Consider the following 21082-nt stretch of genomic DNA (forward strand, 5'->3'; position numbering starts at 1 on the left):
AACCACTTCACCACTCTGGTTCTCCTTGACATCAATAACATGGTGCTATCTTGGTACCTGCTCTGAAAAGCTACGAGAGGCATTCCAGATTGTTGAAAATGCTGTCGGTTCTCTCTCTGTGTGTCTCTCTCTGCCTTGAAAAAATGCCTAGGTAGATTGTTGCTTCTTGGCTGTTTGCTAGGAGACTACTACTACTCAGATGAGCAGGGAAGGGTGCCGTGAATGACTGGTGTCTTGTGGCATAAAACCTCTGATGGATTTGCTAATCACTACAATAGTTCTAAAATTTCAAATGTTTGGAATGTTTCATATTTCTAAGGATTATTCTGACATCATTCAGAATATGAAAAGAGAGCGGCCCGAACTCAAGTCTGCATGGATGCCATCCCTCTAACCCAAATCTCGGATGTGATGAATGAGTCAGGAATTCTGAGGGTTAAAAAGTACATTATTGTGTTAAATGTATTTAGCTGTTTTGCAAAGTGCTTATTGGATTGACCAGGACTTGAGTGGCGTAGCAAAGCAGTTGACTTTGATCTTGCAAACATAGCTCTTGCGTTGGTAGATCAAAGCAAATCGTTTCGCTGCCCTTGCCAGCTTTGGATCACATGAATTGTCAACAATATTGTTTGGGAAACCAAATGAAGGTGGAACTGAGAAGAACAAAGGCAGCTGGACATTAGAATTCAAAGCAAGAGGAAGGGGTATCAGTCCCAAAATCTGGAGTCTTTCTCACCTGAAGTGGGAGACTCAGCTGGTCTGTAATCTGTACTGAGGGCAGGAGTGGGCAACCAACAGCCCATCAGAGAGCAGGGAGGGGAAAGAGAAAAAGGCAGGCATACATTGGGCATACTAGCTAGGAAAGGTGGGAGAGAGGCAAGATGAGGAGCAACGTAGAGGACTTGTGTAAAGCCAAGAAGACATCCAGAAACTCATTTGAAAAAAGATTCACTCTACATGGCGAGGACTGCATCTACACACCTCCTCAATGTATGTATAAAATAACGTGTGAGAGGCCCACACCCAAAGGATTGGCACAATTCTCACCCTCAGACTAATTCCAGGTCCCATTGCTTTCAGTGGGACTTAAGAGATGACTAACTTTATCTTGATTGGGACCAACAATGATGGGATATGCCTGCATTGTGGAACAGTCCACTTGAAATAACTTGGAACATGACACATGGAAAAGCAGTTTAGGGCTAGACCTATGGGCTTAAGCTTTAAGGCAAAACCCCCAAACAGTTAGTAGGAAGTATACTCACTGAACATAGGGGAATTTGTTTCTGAGAGAACATGCTTAGAATTTTGCTGCGCGGGCAGCTGAAATGAGTGCCACAAAAACATATTGTGTGCAAGTAATACGTAAGACTGCAGTCTTAGCCTGTGATCTTCAAACACTGAGCAATCTCAAATTACTCTGGTATAAATAGTTACGGTAATATGTTTAGCTATAGTGAGGAGGGGACTTGCTCCAGATTTTATAGTCAGACTTACTGAACTCATCCATATCATTATGAACCCAAAAAATCTATGGTTCTGTAGGGCAGTGTTGCCAGGAAGCTTAAAGAAGTACAATGAGCGGCTGTTGGCTGAGTCAACTAAAAGGGTGGTGGGATTGCCAAGATATTTCCACAAAATACTGATCTGGTCTTTTATAGAAATTTGTAAACCATTTAAAAGGTAGTGGACTGACTTCACTATTCTTTATCCAAGAAGCAACTAGGATGAGGGCTATAGAAGGCTATGTTCCAAACAAGTGTTCTCCATACCAGACATAAAAAACTGCTTCCCTTTCCCTTTCCCACAAGAGCTAGTTATAACATTTTATATACACCGGTGCGATTCCCAAGAGAGCCTACTCATGAAAACATCTGTTTGTCAAAATGAATAATTCATGCAATTTGCTTATAGAACTGCATACTGTATATTCAGAGACCCAGATTCAGCTAAAGAGATCATCTGTTGTGTTGCTGCCTATCTGGACAATACAATTTCAAGTGTATACATATTTGAGCATCACTTAGGGGAAGATGGGGATGAGCCACAACTCTGAGAGAGAGAGAGAGCAGATGCCTGGTATGTAGAAGGTCCAAGTCATAGAGCTGGGGAGAAGATCTCTGCCTGAGAACATCTGACAGCTGCCACCAATCAGAGTTAGCAATGTTAGATCAGGAGTAGAGGACCAACAGACCACCAGCTGTTGCTGAACTATGACTCCCATCAGCCCTAGCAAACATGGCCCAGGTCCAGGCATGATGGAAGTTGTAGCTGAATGTCTGGACTCTGAGAGCCTCCAGACTTCCAGAAAGCTATTCCAGTTCCTTAAGATTCCCTTAAATGAATGACAGCAGCCTATTAAGCCCTTATAGAATAAATCTGGACGTGGAAACTAGCCACTTCATATCATTATGCTGAGGTGCTTGGGTATACATACAATATATATTGTTACAAATAAATTAGAATAAGAAGACAGGGACACATAAAGGGGCAGAGATAGCTGAACTAAGAGCTGAATTGGGGAGAGACACCTTTAGGGGTGCCAAGCTGATTCTCTGGGGGGGGGTCTTCAGCAAAGCAATTGTCTTGCTGCCTATAAAATGCTTAAGGTATCCATCTACACTCAGCTTGTATTTTTGAAAATACATCCAAATATTGAAAATCACTATAAGCCTCCAGGCTTCTCTCCTTCAAAAGGAAGTCAGACTCAGGTAAGCACTGACCCTGAAACTTCTTGCTGCTTGGGGTTAATGGGGAGGATGTAGCAATGTTATCCACTGCGTGTTTTTTCACTACTCGTCAGCTTATTTCAACTACTAAAGATTGGTATATCAACTTTACTTGACATTTCATAGGGTCAACAGGGACGATCTCTTTTATGGAATTAAATTTACAAGTTTGTTGTTGTACGACAGAGCACGACAGGCAATTCTGTCTTCCACTGCCTCCCGCAGTTTGGTCAAACTCATGTTGGTAGCTTCGAGAACACTGTCCAACCATCTCGTCCTCTGTCGTCCCCTTCTCCTTGTGCCCTCCATCTTTCCCAACATCAGGGTCTTTTCCAGGAAGTCTTCTCTTCTCATGAGGTGGCCAAAGTATTGGAGCCTCAGCTTCAGGATCTGTCCTTCCAGTGAGCACTCAGGGCTGATTTCCTTCAGAATGGAGAGGTTTGATCTTCTTGCAGTCCATGGGACTCTCAAGAGTCTCCTCCAGCACCATAATTCAAAAGCATCAATTCTTCGGCGATCAGCCTTCATTACAAGTTAATGTAAAAAATAAAAGTCCAGTGGAAAAAATGTATAGCCCTAAGATACGTAGGGGCAAACTTTATGAGATGTCTTTGCCAGAGTTTTGTCTTTCACACCGGAAATGATTAAATGGAAGATAGCATATGACTAAAAAGTTTACATTACAGTTACAGCTTACAATATTTTAAAATAACATTCCAGCCTTTGCTTGATAATTGTTCACCTGATAAGAAGGGCTAGAAGGACCCGAAGCCTGTGCACTTCTGCTTAGCAAGCTAGGATTAAAATAAAATAGTTGTGGGCTAATTCTACTTGAGATAGCTGCAGCTTCTTTTCCAGAGCAGCGGAAATATGTGAAAGGCGAACAAAGTATTCTAGTTAGGAGAACCTTCTTGAAGAAACAAACAGATGGGGTTTGTACGTGGTGAGATTCTCTTTCCCGTCTGAAAAGCCTCAATCACAACAATCTAGGATGGAGCAAAGCAATGTTCCATTATTCCTCTTTCCCTTGCATTTCTGCCTTGCTAACTTATCTGTGCAAAATGCCCTTTGTAGCTTCTCTTGTTAGTGGCTTTCCCATGAAGTGACTTCCAGTCAAAAATGGAAAATAAATCAGTCCAACCTTTTGTCTTGGAAAGGGGGCTCTGAATACAGAAACAGCCCATCTAATTAGCAAACACATATGCATGTACCACACAGGGCCCATTCATTCACCACCCTGCAATCTGATGCCAATGACGTCAAAGTCAAGACTGGAGGAAATAGGTGGTGTACAGCAAATATCAGTTTCAACGTATGACACGGATAGCCAAGTGAGGGGGCTAGGAGAAGGGAACAAATGATTTTGAGGCATGCACAGTATCAAAAGCATGCTGACAGGAAGATAGAGAAATTGGCATTATCAGCCTGCTTTCTTGGGCTTGCAGTATAGCTAGGTTGTCCTTTGTCTCAATTAGGACTGAAGGTGAAAAGCATCAAAATGCATCATTTCCTAAGACACAACAAAGGTAGATAGACCTCAAGATAGCCACAAGATAAGATTTTTGTGGCCAACGTTTGTACGCCACTTCCCAAACCAGAAGTGGGCGTGTTCTGCACACAGAGTATAGTGTGTAGTCAGCCTTAGACTCCTCTTGAGTAAAACTAATGTGTCAAAAACCTAAAGCCCCTGCTGAACCATTAAAAACAACAACACCACACATATAAACTCTAGTAATTTTAAGGACTGCATGTAGCACACGGCCAAACTATCATGGGATTTAGATGTGTGGCAACCACATTATGATGCAACCTCTTTACTAAATCCTGGCAAAATGAATGGAAATGTCTTGGCGGGCAAAGGACGAGTGCTAAGACACAGCGAACACAAACTGCACGAATGCACCATCGTTTCTGTTCCCCACCAATCTCGACAATAAAATCAGCAGCAATTCTAGGGAAAAACCCTTTAAGTGAAAAAGATGGGAACCCCTATCCTTGGCTCAGCAGTTCCCAAAGCTGAAAAAGAGAAGGGTTTTATGTTTAAGAAGCGTTCAGATAGATCTATGTGACTGTCAAAAACTAAACATAAATGTGCCAAAAGCTTTAAAAAAAGAAGTGCATCAGGGACAGGATGCAACCCACTCTGCTCCTACTATTACTGTTTGATAGTTAAATAGTACCGATAGTGTGATACTCCCCCTCCACCCCATTCATCCCTGTTCGCAACAACAGGGCATCCTCCCCCCTAAGCAAATGACATCAATCAGCGGGGAGTTCTGTAAAATGCATAAAACAGTCATCTTCCAAACTCTACCAGAAGATAAATGATTCCAGACATTGGACTGCAGCCATTTTCCCACACATGCTACAATGTTTTGTCATCCATATTGGGCCATAACATTGAGAGTGTGTGTGTGTGTTGTTGTTTTTATAAAAAAGGAGAGTTTACAGCTAAAGCTTCCACTTCTGGCCGAGAGCAGTGCATGAAACCTACCACAACAAAAGTGTCATTGCTGTGCAAAACTGTAGCAGGATTGTTTGGTGCCAAATAAAACCAATTTCTAGGGTCTTCCATAGGGTAAATGAAAGCACCTTCTGCTTCATATTATCACCTCCATCTCAAGCCATTAGAAATTAGGTGGCTGGCACCCACCAAGACCCCTGAATAAATTGGTACACAGTTCTTGCAATTGGCATGTCACAGTTTCACTTATGAAAATATAAAAACAATCACCTTGAAAACCTTGTTGAAATGCAAAATAAAATATTTTAAATAAATAAAATATAGAAAAGCATGAGGTCTTTCGAAGACTGGATGCACATAAACTTTGAAGATACTTTTGAACCACATGCATTTATTCTTTTCAAAACTCACTCGAGACATTCTTCTTAATGGCCATATTATCAATAATCACAGAAAGGATAGGATTTATTTTGATATACTGTTTGTAGTTTCTTTTTGTTTATCTCAGGATAAATATGGGATAAGCATACAATTTTTCTCAACCCTCCAAAGACAGATTATATTCTCCCCTTTCATTACTTATATACCAGGTGTGCTCCTAATCAGTACTGCCAGTATGACTGATTCTAAAATAAGTCTTTACCACAGAGAAGGTGCCTCTCAAACAAGATCATCAAAACTACTCTACAACATGCACTATGAGCAATTCAAAAGCTTGTTTGCAAATTGTTTTAAATAAGCAGCTTCACAATAAACTTGGTCGCATGTCTAATGTATGTTTAAAACCTTTAAAGTACAGAGGAAGTACAGAGAAGATAAGCTCGTTTCCCCCCCTTTCCAAACTGAAGAGCACTTCAAATGGCATTAGTTATCGTACTAATAAACACATAATTACTGGAGGATGAAAACTTACTTTGTGTACAAATATCCCAAGGCTCCGCTGTTCCGTTAAACACAATCCCTTCTCGATTTCATTTTCTGCTTATTGAGAAGAACTGTTCGGAATCTGACAGATGGTTTCACTCTGCCACTGAGCATTTCCTCTTGGTTATCTCTGCCAGTTAATATTTCCACGAGGCTGTCTGCAGGGCTGTGCGCTCTCTACATCATTTCTGGTCTGATCAATGCCCTGCCTGGCTTTAGGTTGGTTTCTAGTCCCGCCTCCCGTTCCTGAAGAAATGAAAACTCACAGCTGGATCTTCTGTAAAACATTTCTCTTACCACTGGCTGCTCAGGGTAAATCATGCAATTATACCATGAAGAGACCTGCACCTCCACTTGCAACTTGGAAAACAATTACTCATCTTAATGAGGTGCACATGAAAGTCAAGTGCGCAGGCAAATCAATAATACGGAGAAGTCATGACAAGAGAGCTGTGACCTTCAAGCCCGAAGAGCTATGTCAATGGAATACAATACTTCCCTATCCTAATGCCAGTGTGAGGCAAAACACACTGCACAGTTTATACTAAGCAGTACTTAAAAAAATGCATACCACCAGCGGTCTAGGTCACTATGCAAATGACACTCAGCTCTACCTCTCATTTCTGTCTTCTAATCCCGGTGAAGCTGGGGAAGTCCTAAACTGGTTTGCATTTTGGCACTGGTTGACGTCATGACGGTGAACAAACTGAAGGTTAATTCACACAAGATGGGGGTACTATTCTGGTGAATGCAACCTGCATTCCTCTGGGCAGCTGGTTCTCAGTTTGGAAATGATCTTGCATTCTGGCCCTGCAAGGTGGCAGTGCTTGCTAGGAATGCTTTTCACCCTCTTTGTCTTATATGCCAATGACACCTTTTTAAAATAGAAATCGGTCTTTGTCTCAGTCATTAAGCCACTGCTAGATTCGACACATGTGATGTGTGAGAGTGCCCTTAAGACACTCTGGAAACTTCATTTGGTTCAAAACACAGTTGCCAGAGTTCTGACCAGAGCCAGTACAGCAATCTAATACAGCTTCCCTGGTTTTCCAGATTGCTTTTGGACTTAATTCAAGGTACTGGTTTCGACCTAATTTAAAACACCAAATGGCCTGGGACTAAAACATCTTGAGAAATGCTTGGCAACTTTGCTCATCTTTGGAGACCCTGCTTCAGTTCCTCCTGCTGTTAAAACATGGTGGATGAGCATTTGAAACAGGGCCTTTTCAGCTGTGGTGCCAAAGATCTGGAACAGCCATTCAAGGGAGGTCCACCTGGCTCTAGTGCAGGCATCCCCAACCTGCGGCCCTCCAGATGTTTTAGCCCACAACTCCCATGATCCCTAGCTAACAGGACCAGTGGTCGGGGATGACAGGAATTGTAGTCCAAAACATCTGGAGGGCCAAAGGTTGGGGAAGCCTGCTCTAGTGCTACTTGCTTTTAGGGACAGTGAAGATAGTTTATTCCAGTGGGATAAAAACTTTAAGCTGCCATGCATACTACCACTCCTATTTAGAATTTTAAAAGTCAATTTTAGTTTGCTCTGTAGTTTTACAGATCTTTTTTGGTATTTTTGGTTTTTTTAAATTGTAAACTACCCTGAATGCTTGTGGAAAGGTGCTATAGCTGAAAATAAATTATATTTAATAGTAAGAGTAATTGCTACTAATTTCAACCCACATTTACTTTGTCTGCCAGCACTTGAGTTGGAAGATCACTTCCTTTGTTACGATCACAGTTGTACAAAGTCTGTAGGAGTCACAGGAAATAGCTGAGTAAGCTGTCTCACGATGTTTATTTTCCAAAACTGCTCTGCAAACCATCCTGATGAGCTGCTCATTCCTGAAATATGTGGAAGTAGGGACAACACTGATCCATCTACCCCAGTCTTCCAAGGATCAAGACCTGGCCCCCTAAGACCTGCTAGGCAAAATCCTTATCATTGCGCATTCTAGTGCTTAAATTGAGAGGGACTAGAGAGGTCACTTACACATCACCAAAAAAAGAAAGAAAAGAGGGCAAAGAGAACAGATTTTCATAACATGTGCATACACTAGTTGAGGGTTTTCCAGACTTGGGTCTCCAGCTGTTTTTGGACTACAACTCCCATCATCCCTAGCCAGTAGGACCAGTGGTCAGGGATGATGGGAATGGTAGTCCAAAAACAGCTGGAGACCCGAGTCTGGGAAACCTTGTTCTAGGTTTATATGTAAAGATGAAACTTTAGAAATAAATACAATAATTTAAATTGAAATGTTCTATATAGATAGACATAAACATTGTCATAGTGGGTAAGACTGTGCCCAGGTGACCTTTGTAACTGCTTGATGTCCTCTAGAGGTCTTAACTATTGATGGACACCCTCAAGGCCCTTGCTTTCAACTGGAATTTAACAACATGGACCTTCAAATGTGGGACTGTCCTCAAATAGCCTTTCAATAAGGCTGACCTGGGTAAAGTAGGGCACATGACTAGGATTGGACCTTATACAGTACATGCAAGACAATTTGAAGAATCAGACACAAGCATGTAGCATGTTGGAGGTGTATGCTGTGTCAGGGAGAGGCAAACGGGAAAAGATGAAAGGACAGAAACCAGCAGTTATAGATAGCCTAAAGAGATTATCAGCAGCCTGTCGTCTGACAGTGGGTCTGACGTAGAGGGGGAGGAGGATGAGCCTGGAACAAGTCATTCTGAACACAGAGGAAGTCAGGCGAGGAGTTTCCGCAGACTTGCATGCTGGGTACGGAAAAGGAAGAAGAAAGATTAGAGGCGGCAACTGTGCAACAACGGGACGGACGCTAATTGAAACACTGGAGATGTACGTTTGAACTTTGTCAAATAAATCAAATACAGTGGTGCCTCGCAAGACGAAATTAATCCGTTCCGTGAGGCTCTTCGTATAGCGGTTTTTTCGTCTTGCGAAGCAAGCCCATTGACAGCTTAGCGGATTAGCGCTATTAGCGGTTTAGCGACTTTTAGCAGATCAGCTGATAAGCGGCTTAGGGCTTAGGAAAAGGGGGGAAAAAGGGAAAAAACCCCGCAGGAACTCGCAAGACATTTTCGTCTTGCGAAGCAAGCCCATAGGGAAATTCGTTTTGCGAAGCGCCTCCAAAACGGAAAACCCTTTTGTCTAGCGGGTTTTCCGTCTTGCAAGGCGTTCGTCTTGTGGGGCACCACTGTAGTTTGGAACTGGCTGGGAGCCCGGAGTCTTATTTATGCCAGCTGGACAGCATTAAGCCTCTGACATGCTGCAGTTGAATGGCACAGCACATGCTTCACATCCAATCCTGAGTTCAGTCCCTCGAACCTCCAGTTATAAGGTCTCACCAGCACGGCTAGGAAAACAGTAGGGTGCTGCCTCTCAGATATTGGGCTATACACAAAAACAGTCTTGAGTTGGTGTAAGGCAGTTCGTATGCCAAACACATATTTTCAGACTTGGACAATTCTCTCTTTACAAACAAGCATACCCATTTTCTGGATGCCTTCTCACATGTGTTTTAACCGTACGCAATACAGAAAAGTAACATGGAAAACAGCCCTAAGCAAGGATGTTAAGGTGCAGCCCAGTGTTTTATTCAGCAAGACGACTTGTTGCAGAACAACTTTATTTTGATACAACATTGAACCCGTGACCAGCCTTGTGACAATTATTAACGGGCAACAAGCCAGATACTGAAAAAGCCTGAATTGTGATCCAGGGCAGCCTTCATCAATTTGCTACCCTCCAAGTGCCAAAAGAATCTGTAGTCACCGAACATCAGGAGGACATGAGGTTATTTAAGGCTGGTCCTGGATACATCTTTATGGGCAAATGGAATTAATTTTTAAAGCCAAGCGTATGGACTTAAAATGTGATTCATTGCTGCTAAGTCTGGACTAGGCAGGGATGGGAGTTTCCAGAGAGAGTTTTGCTTGGTTCTCAGACGCTGCTTGAATTATTAATGATTTATTAATTACTTTTAGGATACAAAGTGCTTTATAAACACAGGATTGTGATGCTTCAAATGGCACAGATTTCTTATTATTAATTACACTTATTGGTTGCTTTTTTTCATTTACAAAAAGTAAACTCAAATGACTTACAATATAATACAAAAACTAAAACCAATATAAAACTAAAATAGAATAAAAGCACCCCCCCAAAAAAATCACATACATAAAATGTTAGCTAACATATCCCACCCACTAAAGAAGGCCATCATATCTAAAACTTTCTAAGCTAAAGGCCAAAAGCCTGGCTGAAATGAAACTTTTTTGCCTGCCACCTAAAAGTAGCTTCCTTGAGGAGAACATTCTACAAGTTGTGAGCCATCACTGAAAAGGCCTGTTAATGGGTTGCTCATCTAGATTTCTAACTCTCCAGCTGGTGTAACCAGTCAGAAGGAATTATTACAGCACAGAGCTCTACTACTAGCTTGCTATACGCCAAGTCGCTTAATCTTCAGCTTGCAAATTACTTTATTTTCATGGTGGGAAACTCAGCTATTTCCCAAACGGTTTTCTCTAGCAGTTGCTACCTCATGAAATAAAAAATTCCAGAACCTGCACGGGACATGAACGTGGAAGTTCTTCCTTGGCTGATAACCTTAGTACATGTAACTTGGTAAAATTTGGAGAGGATATTTTGCTGCAGAGGCTATTTCAAGACAACCACTTCTCCCTGTGAATATGAGGTGGTCATTCTTCCATGTGCAGGAGACTGATGGGTGTGTGGAGCTGCATGTCACTGACTCTGGCTTCAGTAAAGACAGACAAACTTTGTTTCGCTTATCCTCATGGTATTAATACATAGCTGGAATTAAGATTGCCGGAAGAAATATCAACAACCTCAGATATGCAGATGACACAACACTGATGGCAGAAAGTGAGGAGGAATTAAAGAACCTTTTAATGATGGTGAAAGAGGAGAGCGCAAAATATGGTCTGAAGCTCAACATCAAAAAAACGAAAATCATGGCTACTGGTCCCATCACCTCCTGGCAAATAGAAGGGGAAGAAATGGAGGCAGTGAGAGATTTTACTTTCTTGGGCTCCATGATCACTGCAGATGGTGACAGCAGTTATGAAATTAAAAGACGCCTGCTTCTTGGGAGAAAAGCAATGGCAAACCTAGACAGCATTTTAAAAAGCAGAGACATCACCTTGCCAACAAAGGTCCATATAGTTAAAGCTATGGTTTTCCCAGTAGTGATGTATGGAAGTGAGAGCTGGACCACAAAGAAGGCTGATCGCCGAAGAATTGATGTTTTTGAATTATGGTGCTGGAGGAGACTCTTGAGAGTCCCATGGACTGCAAGAAGATTCCCTGGAAAAGACCCTGATGTTGGGAAAGATGGAGGGCACAAGGAGAAGGGGACGACAGAGGACAAGATGGTTGGACAGTGTTCTCGAAGCTACCAGCATGAGTTTGACCAAACTGCGGGAGGCAGTGGAAGACAGGAGTGCCTGGTGTGCTCTGGTCCATAGGGTCACGCAGAGTCGGACACGACTAAACGACTAAACAACAACAACAAATATCCCCACTGTATGGTAGTTTGAAAGAAGCCAATGGCAAACATGTCCTATATGTTCACCCTCAAGAATAAATGCCAGGCTTTGTTAGAACTGTGTCTTTGATTTAGCCTCCTTCTTATGCTAAACCTTGTGCTGAAGTGGAAAAAGTTCAGCTTCTTTGCAAGGCAGAAGTAAGTGGAGTTGTTAAAGATCCCACACGCATTCTTGCTTCTCTTAATGTGATTTAGCAGCGAAAAACAGAGGGAAGCCAGAGCCACGGAACCATACAAGCAAGTAAAGTAACCCAAATACCCTTCTTGCCTTCCAGGAGGCCCTGTAGAAAACAATGTCCATTATACAGAGTGCAAGTTTTATGTTATCACGAGCAGTGCGATTCTGAGAAATTAACGCTCCATCCAGTGCTAGTCACGGTTCTCCTGCTGAGTTCATGTCCATGAAGTTCATGCTTCAGGTTTTAAGTGCAGTGGCTGTAACAATTCTTCCAAGGGGATGGGATGCCTTATTCACAGCAAAGAACTGGCTGACGAAAAAATGACTACACAGTTCCTATGAAGGGGAAACAATTCCAGGCCTATTCCCTGATCTAGAAGCACAGCAAAAATGCTTCCCCAGTTCTGTTTGTGCTAAGATGCTGAAGGCAGCAGGACTGATGAAGACTTTGGGTGGTATTCAACTAAACAGAATCTCAGAATCTTAAGAGCTGGAAGGGACTCAAGGCTCATCTTTTCCAACCCCCTGCAATGCAGAAATCTCATCTAAAGCATCCATGACAGCTGGCCATCCAACCTCTGCTTAAAAGCCTCCAAGGAAGGAGAGTCCGCAACCTCCCAAGGGGGACTGTTCTACTGTCAAAGTAGACCACTGAAATTAATAAACATGGCTAAGTTAGGTCCATTAATTTCAGTAGGTCTACTTTGAGTTAAGCTTAGTTGAGTACCACCCTTTGTTGAGCTTTGCAAATAAATTTTGCAGGCACCTCATTACAAAGAGGGAAAGAGAGCATTTTAGAGGACGACAAGTCCTAGTTCGGTGTTCAATTCACTTGCGTGCAAGCTCACAAGAGGGAGCAAAGGCACGCTGCCAATCCCTTCTGGTCTGAATCTGGGAAGCTCCTCTATTCATGCTGATTTCCCGCATGAATTGGAACCCTCTACGATGTTTTAAACTGGCCCTCATTACCAAGGGCACGTAGATTATATAAGCAAGACATCCACAGAATCATAGAGGGTTGGAAGAGACCCCAGGGTCCACAGCTCCCCACAATTCACATGGATAACACCGAATCTACACAGTTGCAAATCCAGCAAGGCTAAACATATGCAGAACTTACTGCATACATAGCTCTCGCTTGCAGGATCTGGCCAGGGGTTTGAATACCAGTACTGTAGACGTTATTGGAGTTATATGTGCTTACAGTGGAGATGCTGGAATAGGACAAAGACCTCAGTTCTGATATACACAAATAGAAACTATTAAATAAAATAAAAAGCTTGCTGTATGTGTATGAGTAGGCAGCATGTGGCTCATGACAATAACATATCCATACCACACTTTTAAAACACATTTAAATCACATAGCTTCCCCTTAAGAATCCTGCAAATGGCAGTTTGTTAAATGTGCTGGGAATTTTAGCTTTGTCAGGGGTAAACTACAGTTCCCAGCTTCCATGTGCTACAAATGCGACTTCTAGGCTCGTACTAACAAAGGAGAAATGAATCTGGAAGTTATTTATTTTACAGCTGCAGAATGTGTTTCACTATGCATACGGCCACAGTGTGCTTTATTATAGAAAGACAAAGGTCACTGTGCTTTTGCGGAATTAGGTCTCTCTTTGATCTTTTACCGGCCTAGGGAATTAATATTTGCTTTTCTTTCACTATTCATGTTATTACCTGAAAAGCGTTGCTTCATCAAACCAAAGTACACATACTATGCACAATAATCTATTGATTCTATTCCTCCTTCAGTGACTTTCCCATTTTCCCTCTATTATGCATTTTGCAAGGAGGGGATGAAAGCCTAACAGCCAACAAAGCGGTTACTTCCCATGCCAATGTTGCCTGATCCAGGCTGGGGCAATGTGGGAGTAACAGGAGACTGTGCCATCTGCTCTGCCCATGCCATCTGCTTCCACCAAGCATTACCACAAGCAGTGTGTGAACCATCATGGCAGCAGCTGCCATTACACTCTGATAATGTATGTGTAACTCGGGTGGTACAGCCCCTCAGGTTTATGGAAGGAGAAGGAACACCCTTTGAGTTGACCAATTTAATGCCTTAGGCTGCTTTCTCCCCCATAAGGTCTCCTGCAACCTCTTTAGGAAGTGAATCATACTTAAACCATTCTTATAATCATATAGGTAATATTGGGCTGGAATGTTTTCCAGACCCGTAAGCTGTTAGCCTGCCTGACAACAGGTCGCTGCAACTGGCTGGCAGTATAACACCTGTGGCTTGGTATACTACGGAAAGTCTGTTTGTTTTGCTACTCCCTGGCCCCGGTTCCCCACCAGCCAGGCATCTTCATTTCCCGAATGCTGGGGCTCCTCTCCATTTGCCTGCTGGGTGGCCCCCACCATCCCTGCCAGTTACAACGCTCTGGACACACTCTGGCAAAGATCCAGCTCCTTAAGGAATTTTTCTACCTCCTGCCCACCAAACCCCTATCAATTTTGGTGGTGAAGGCAAAAAGAGTGGAAAAAATGAAGACATTTTGCTGGGGTAGGTAGAGCCCACGGCACTGCCAGGGATTGAAATCACTCAGTCCCTAGTCATCAGATAATTTGATGAGTGGAGAAGCAGTGATAACCCTCTTCCTCAGCTGATCTGCACAGATCTGCTGGCGTGTGCATGTGCACACACTATGTGCCTGTTTGCATGCCCCTCCCCCCTGTGTGTGAGAAAATGCACGTGAGAAAGTGTGGGGTGACCACATCCACTGCTGGCATGTGGTCCCTGGAAGGTAGTCTAAGAGTGAATGCCACCCCTGTTCTGCCCTTCTTGTTTGATTTGTGTGGCTTGCGGAGTTTGGGGCATGTTTCTGAGAGACTACCCATGGATAGGCAGGGTGCATTCTCTTGTAGAAGAATAGGCTAAGCAGCCCTTTGGGATTTGTGGGGCCTTCCTACTCATTCTGCTGAGTGAGCGCCTAGGCTTTGGCACTAAAGCCCTGATCCGATGGCACTACTGACACCAGATTCCCAGAGAGAAAGCTATTTCTCTCTAGGAATCTGCTGTGGGATAGCAAATCTACTGCTTGGTAGGACTACACATGTGGCTCACTTCCACTTAAGCCAGGCATGGCCAAACTTGGCCCTCCAGATGTTTTGGGACAACAACTCCCATCATCCCTAGCTAACAGGACCAGTGGTCAGGGATGATAGGAACTGTAGTCCCAAAACATCTGGAGGGCCAAGTTTGGCCATACCTGGATTAAGCTCTACTTGCATGTGTGTGAATAAACCAAATATTTGACAGTCAGGAAGACTTGATAATCTATTGTAAATTATCCCAAGATCTACCAATATTATCCTATCATACCTTCTGCCCACCTCTAGGAAACAATGTCTCCCAGTGCTGGGGAACCTATGGCTCTTCAGATACTATTGAACTAAACTCCCAGCCACCAAAACCAATAATCAGAGATGATGGGAGCTGTCCACCTTTGACTTGGCCTGTTGAGCCAATGGTACAAAATAATCAGGCTATAACCAACCTCCTCCCCAATACTAGAAAGGAGGGCAACAGCTATGCCAGAGAGCAGCGGCTGGCAATGATGGTCACCTTCCTTTGAGTGGTGCTTGTAAAGGTGGGGGCGCAGTTCTGTTTAATTTAGCTAAACCCAGCCACAGACTTTAATCTTCCTCAGCAATGCATAAAGGATGACGCCTAGGGCATCAGAAGATGCTCTCTTTTACTCAGTAACAGCAACGCAAAGAAAATTATCCACATAATACAATATTAGCTGAAGCCAAAGTATCTGCACAACCACACCTGAGAAGCAGTTGGAGAAATGACTGCTGGTTAAACAAAGATTCCTACAGTTCCGCAAGCAGTCCACTAGAGGCCATCTAGAGCTTGCATTCTTGCTCAACCAGCGTTTTCAGAACCCAAAGTACAACAAAAGAACAATTGCCTTACAAATTAAAGCAGACTTGTTATATGGAGAGGGACAGAAATATGCCAGCTGTTTATGGGTTAATGGGTATCTATACTGCACCAAAAAACAGAACAAAACAAACACACACACCATCAAAAACACCACCCCAAAACCCTTCTTTTAAAAAAGGAAGGGCAAAGTAATAGAGTGTTTTTGTTCTGCGCTTATGCAATGGAACTTCCAAACATTATGTATCAAATTCCTTTTTCACACATTATGTAACTGCATGACATTTTAAACAGGAACATGAAGAGACAAGCAGCTGGAGCTTGAACTTCGGCAAGCATAGCTCACTGTTCCATTGGCCAGGGAGTAGCAAAACAAACAGACTTTCCGTAGTATACCAAGCCACAGGTGTTATACTGTCAGCCAGTTGCAGCGACCTGTTGTCAGGCAGGCTAACAGCTTACGGGTCTGGAAAACACTCCAGCCCAATATTACCTATATGATTATAAGAATGGTTTAAGTATGATTCACTTCCTAAAGAGGTTGCAGGAGACCTTATGGGGGAGAAAGCAGCCTAAGGCATTAAATTGGTCAACTCAGTGGAGGTGTTGTCACAAGTCATAGGCGTAGGATATGACCCTAGGGCTTAGGCAATCCAGCCAATGTGATCCCCCAAAGGAATTGCAGGGAGCGTGACTCTCACGTGCCATAGTTCAAGCCCAGATTAGGGTGGGGACTGCCTCAAGTATTGCGGTTGTGTTAGCTTAGTTGTGGTTAGAATTATTTAGCTATTTCCAACAAAACAAAGAAGTGTATGTACCGTATTTTTTGCTCCATAAGACACACTTTTTTCTTCCTAAAAAGTAAGGGGAAATGTCTGTGCATCTTATGGAGCGAATGTGTGGTCCCTGGAGCCGAATTGCCCAGGGGTAAAAAGCAGATCCTCAGGATTGTTGCATTGGGTCACCCCAAATTCACCATCAGATCGCATAGCATGTCCATGGCTACAGCCTGCACCAAAAACACACACACACATCCACTGTTTTGTGGGGCCGCAATGGTGCAAAAACGTGGTTACAAAGCACGAATACACATGGATTCTAAGGATTTTTGCATTGGGCTACCCCAAACTCACCGTCAAATCACATGTCTGTGGCCACAGCATGAACCACAAAAATCATACATCCACTGTTTCGTTCAGAATATTTTTTTTCTTGTTTTCCTCCTCTAAAAACTAGGCGCATCTTATGGAGCGAAAAATATTGTTGCTGCGAACTGCTGGGATTGATGTCAGTGGCTGCTAGCCATTCAACCACTGCCCACTTCCACTATGTTGACAGGCTGAGGTGGTGGTCTCTGCCTCTGTGCTGCTGCCCTCCCAATCCTTACTAGTGAGGGAGAACTTTGCTCACCTCCTTCTGGTGCCCTATAGTGGTAGCTGGCAATTCCTGCCAGCAAAATATCTCACCAGCTGCCTCTACTGCTTCCTTATGCTGTGTTACTTATTTAACATCATGCATCGAGTCAAAGCCTAGGTAATACCTTCTAATAAGCTCATCTTAACCTAAAATTTTAAAAGAAATGGTAAGTGATGTGCAGGAAAATACACAAGGATAAGCAGATTATTTTAAATAAAATTGGAATCTATTTTCTCAATACCTGTTTCACATTTTTTTAAAAAAATTACTGCTATTCACTTTCCATCTTAAAGAGGAAGGGAAGGTTACAAATATGGTAGAATCTTAAAGAAACATTCCTGCTTTCGTGGTTGCAGAGTAAAACTGCTAGATGTATATATCTGAAAAGTACTGAATGCAATAAGACAAAAATAATCAAGTTTAGAACATGCATTGTTTGTAAATTCATCTCATGCTTCTGAGAAGTCGCCCTATCCATCTGAACATGTGAGGTTAACGACTCCAGAGATTTTGCTCATGCCAGATGGAAAACTTCACTGGTGTGAGAAGACTTGTCACACCTCCCATTGTGCCAAAAAAACTGAAATACTGCGAAAGGCAAAGGATTTGCTTCCTAAAAGGCATCACAGAAGGTGTGCAACTTATTTACCAGCCTTGGCATTGCTGCTACTTTGCTCACATATATTTTATGCCAAGTATATAAGCATAGTACATTTCTGAGATGGCACTCAGAATAACACAAGATACTTAGAAAATAGCTTGGGGAAATGAACAATGGACTACGATGCTTTACAGCATAATATAGCATAGCATAACATAACATATTACACATCCATTTTGTATTTGCTAGAAATGTTCTTTCTGCTCATAGCTAAAAATTATTTGATATTCCTTTAACTGAAGATTGCAGTTCTTTCTCAGTTGATATGATCCCATATGGATTAAAGATACAATCATATGAATTCTTATTTAGGCGTGAATCAAGCTGAACTCGGAGGGCACGCTTCCAAGTCAACATGCATGCCATACATTGCATGGAGTTGAGCTGCAAAGAATTAAGCTCCCCCCCGCCCCCAGATCTAGTGCATTATCTTTTACTACTTTGTAACATATCTCAACTATATGAGCTTGGCGGCCTGAGAATGAGCACAGGTGTTCAGGTACTATGTAATCCAATTAAAATGTTTGAAAGGAAGTTCTTTTTCTGTTGCCACAGAAGTTACACTTAACAGGCTTATAGTAATTAGGCAGCCTGGAAAGTTGCTTTGCACTTAGAAGTTTGCTGCCAGGAATATAACGAGAGACAAGCACTGCTGTCCTTGTGTGTCCCGCAGCTGTTGTGGCTTTTTCCATCTGAGAGCAAAAACAGTTGCCTCGAGCATTTCAGAGGCATGCAAGCACACAGAAAGTGTTCATTAGTATTGGACATGAATTTTCAGTTATTGGAAGCAGATGGTTAATCCACATGGTGAGCGAGTCTTAAACCAAATCCACTGAAGACTATGGACAATAATAATACAACCAAAGACACATTAACACTCTATGGCCCTGATTAAAATTTATACATGCAGAACCTAGATACTCTGAATGCCACCAATCAGCTATTTGATGAGGAGATAAAGGAGGTGGGAAAAGCATAAATCCAGTCTCCATACTATGTTCTTTACAGCTGATAATATTGGGAATATCTAACAGAGCTACAAACATGCAGCTGCAACTACTAGATCAAGATAGGAAATCATCTGTGCAGCATTCATTTGCATGAGGGATTTCCAATTCAAATAAGAGGCGCTTAGTAGAATTTATTCTCACAAATGTGAGGTAATAATAGTAATAATCCTCAGGTATATTTCTATGTAACTACATCATCCTGAATGGATGCTACAACCTATAGGTGGAGGTGGAGTGGAATACAAAGGCCGTTATGAAATAAACATGCATTGTCGACACCCACAGTTCTATGACCTTACACATAAGATTCTTAATCAGAAAAGGAACTCTCTCCTAGGTTTTTCTGAATGTTGACTGTGGAGAGTATTGGAGTTGGTTTTGACCTATGAAGCCTTATATGACTCAGGACCGCAATATCTCAAGGACCGCTGCTCCCCATATGAACTGACCCGGACCTTGCAATCATCATCTCAAGGCCCTTCTTTGTGTACCTCCTCGCAAGAGGTTTGGAGGTCAGCAACACGAGATTGGGCTTTTTCTGTGGTGGCTCCCTGCTTGTGGAATGCTCTCCCTAGGGAGGCTTGCCTGACACCTTTATTACATATCTTTAAGTGCCAGGCAAAAGCATTTCTCCCAGGCCTTTGTCTAATTAAACAACTTATGGCCTTTTAAATGTAATGGGGGGGGGCAGTAATTGGTTTTTGTTTGTGTGTATTTCTGGATTTTTATATTGTGAACTGCCCTGTGATCTTTGGAAGAAGGATGATATAAAAATTTAAATAAATAAATAAATAAATAAATAAATAAACACACTATGGATGTTGCTCTGGGCTACTTGGTGGAAGAGTAGGATATAAATGCATTACATAATAATGATTTACACAGCAATCTTGTGTCCTAATATTCAAATCCCTTACCCTGTCACAGGGGTGTAAGTGGTTTGAGGATTGCAGCCCAAGTCAAAATACTATTTGGCAATTGCTCTAGTAGTAATGCCAGAAAAAGGCTAACCACACTATAGAATACAAGCAATAGCTAAAAGTTATTTTATATGTAAAATACCATCCAAGAAGAGGAAAAAGTAAAGAAAGTTTCTGTTAGTTAGAAACCATTATTCATTAATTCTTTCTCTTTTAACACTAAAGGCTGGAAATAACAATACTTCCGGAATCCTGCGAAACCCAACCACAATAAGTATTAAGGAAACAGTATTTTGGCTGAACAACTTAGGACATTTTGGAGTTTCTAAGCAATATTAGGGTGGCCTTGCTTGATCCAAGATTCTTCACAGTGGTGTGATTTTCCACATGCATCCACTTAGCATGTTGAAACATTGTACTGTTACAGCTGCCGAGATTTCTTACTACATCAAACCAGCTTTACTTATCCTTTCCTGGAACTGAGTTTCACTAGAATTCTTGAGATCACACAACAGTTTTATTACTGTATCCCTGTGTCTTATCCCATTGCAACACAATTCACCACTGTATATACAGCGTTTTGAATACGATAACGCCTGGGGCCCATTCAAGGCAATCAGATTCTTTTATGGAGCTCTTCTGGTACACAGCCAGCGTTCCTAAGCGGAAATTTGTAAATATGTTTTTGGCACCTTTTCTTCGTCGGAAGGCTCATCACTTCACTGCTTATTTAAATCGGTCTCATGTTCTGTGATCCAAAGTGTGGTTCACATTGCTGTCTGTGAGGCAGAAAATTCACCTAAAAACTCCAGGAGCTGCTACTGAGTTACTCACTTGAGATCTGCATGTGTATCGCTGAGTTTCAGGTTGCTGTTTTTAACTCTGCTCTTCAATTGACCAGTATCTCCTCCTTCCAGCCTCAGCAATGCCTCTCTTCAAAGGCATCCCCATGACACATTACAGTTGTCTAGACAATATGTTAACAGTTCATTGACAAGTTGTGCAAGTCGAGCTAAGGCTGGCACAGCTGCTCCAGTGGTGAAAGGTTCTTAATGCGATAGAAGCTACTTGGCAATTTATGGAGGGTAAGACTATCCAATCCAGGGGTCAGCAAACTTTTTCAGTAGGGGGCCGGACCATTGTCCCTCAGACCTTGTGGGGGCCGGACTGTATTTTTTTTGGGGGGGGGGAACGAATTCCTTTGCCCCACAAATAACCCAGAGATACATTTTAAATAAAAGCACACATTCTACTCATGTAAAAACACCAGGCAGGCCCCACAAGTAACCCAGAGATGCATTTTAAATACAGTGGTACCTCGGGTTACATAC

The 21082-nt window shown here is 42.4% G+C and overlaps 1 protein-coding gene across 3 annotated transcripts in view; it reads right to left on the reverse strand.

The window, feature by feature from the left end:
• STARD13 (StAR related lipid transfer domain containing 13) overlaps positions 1 to 21082 on the reverse strand; it is a 127604-nt gene that overhangs the window by 55402 nt on the left and 51120 nt on the right. Inside the window, exon 1 of one of the 3 annotated variants that reach the window (XM_081860150.1) lies at positions 6107 to 6494. The exons of the other annotated variants lie outside the window; for them this stretch is intronic. The gene's annotated coding sequence lies outside the window, so the exon portion shown is untranslated. Of the gene's footprint in view, positions 1 to 6106; positions 6495 to 21082 lie in introns of those variants that run through there. 3 annotated transcript variants of the gene reach the window in all.

This window comes from Podarcis erhardii (assembly GCF_964252035.2).
Source record: "Podarcis erhardii genome assembly, chromosome: 4".
NCBI lineage: Eukaryota > Metazoa > Chordata > Lepidosauria > Squamata > Lacertidae > Podarcis > Podarcis erhardii.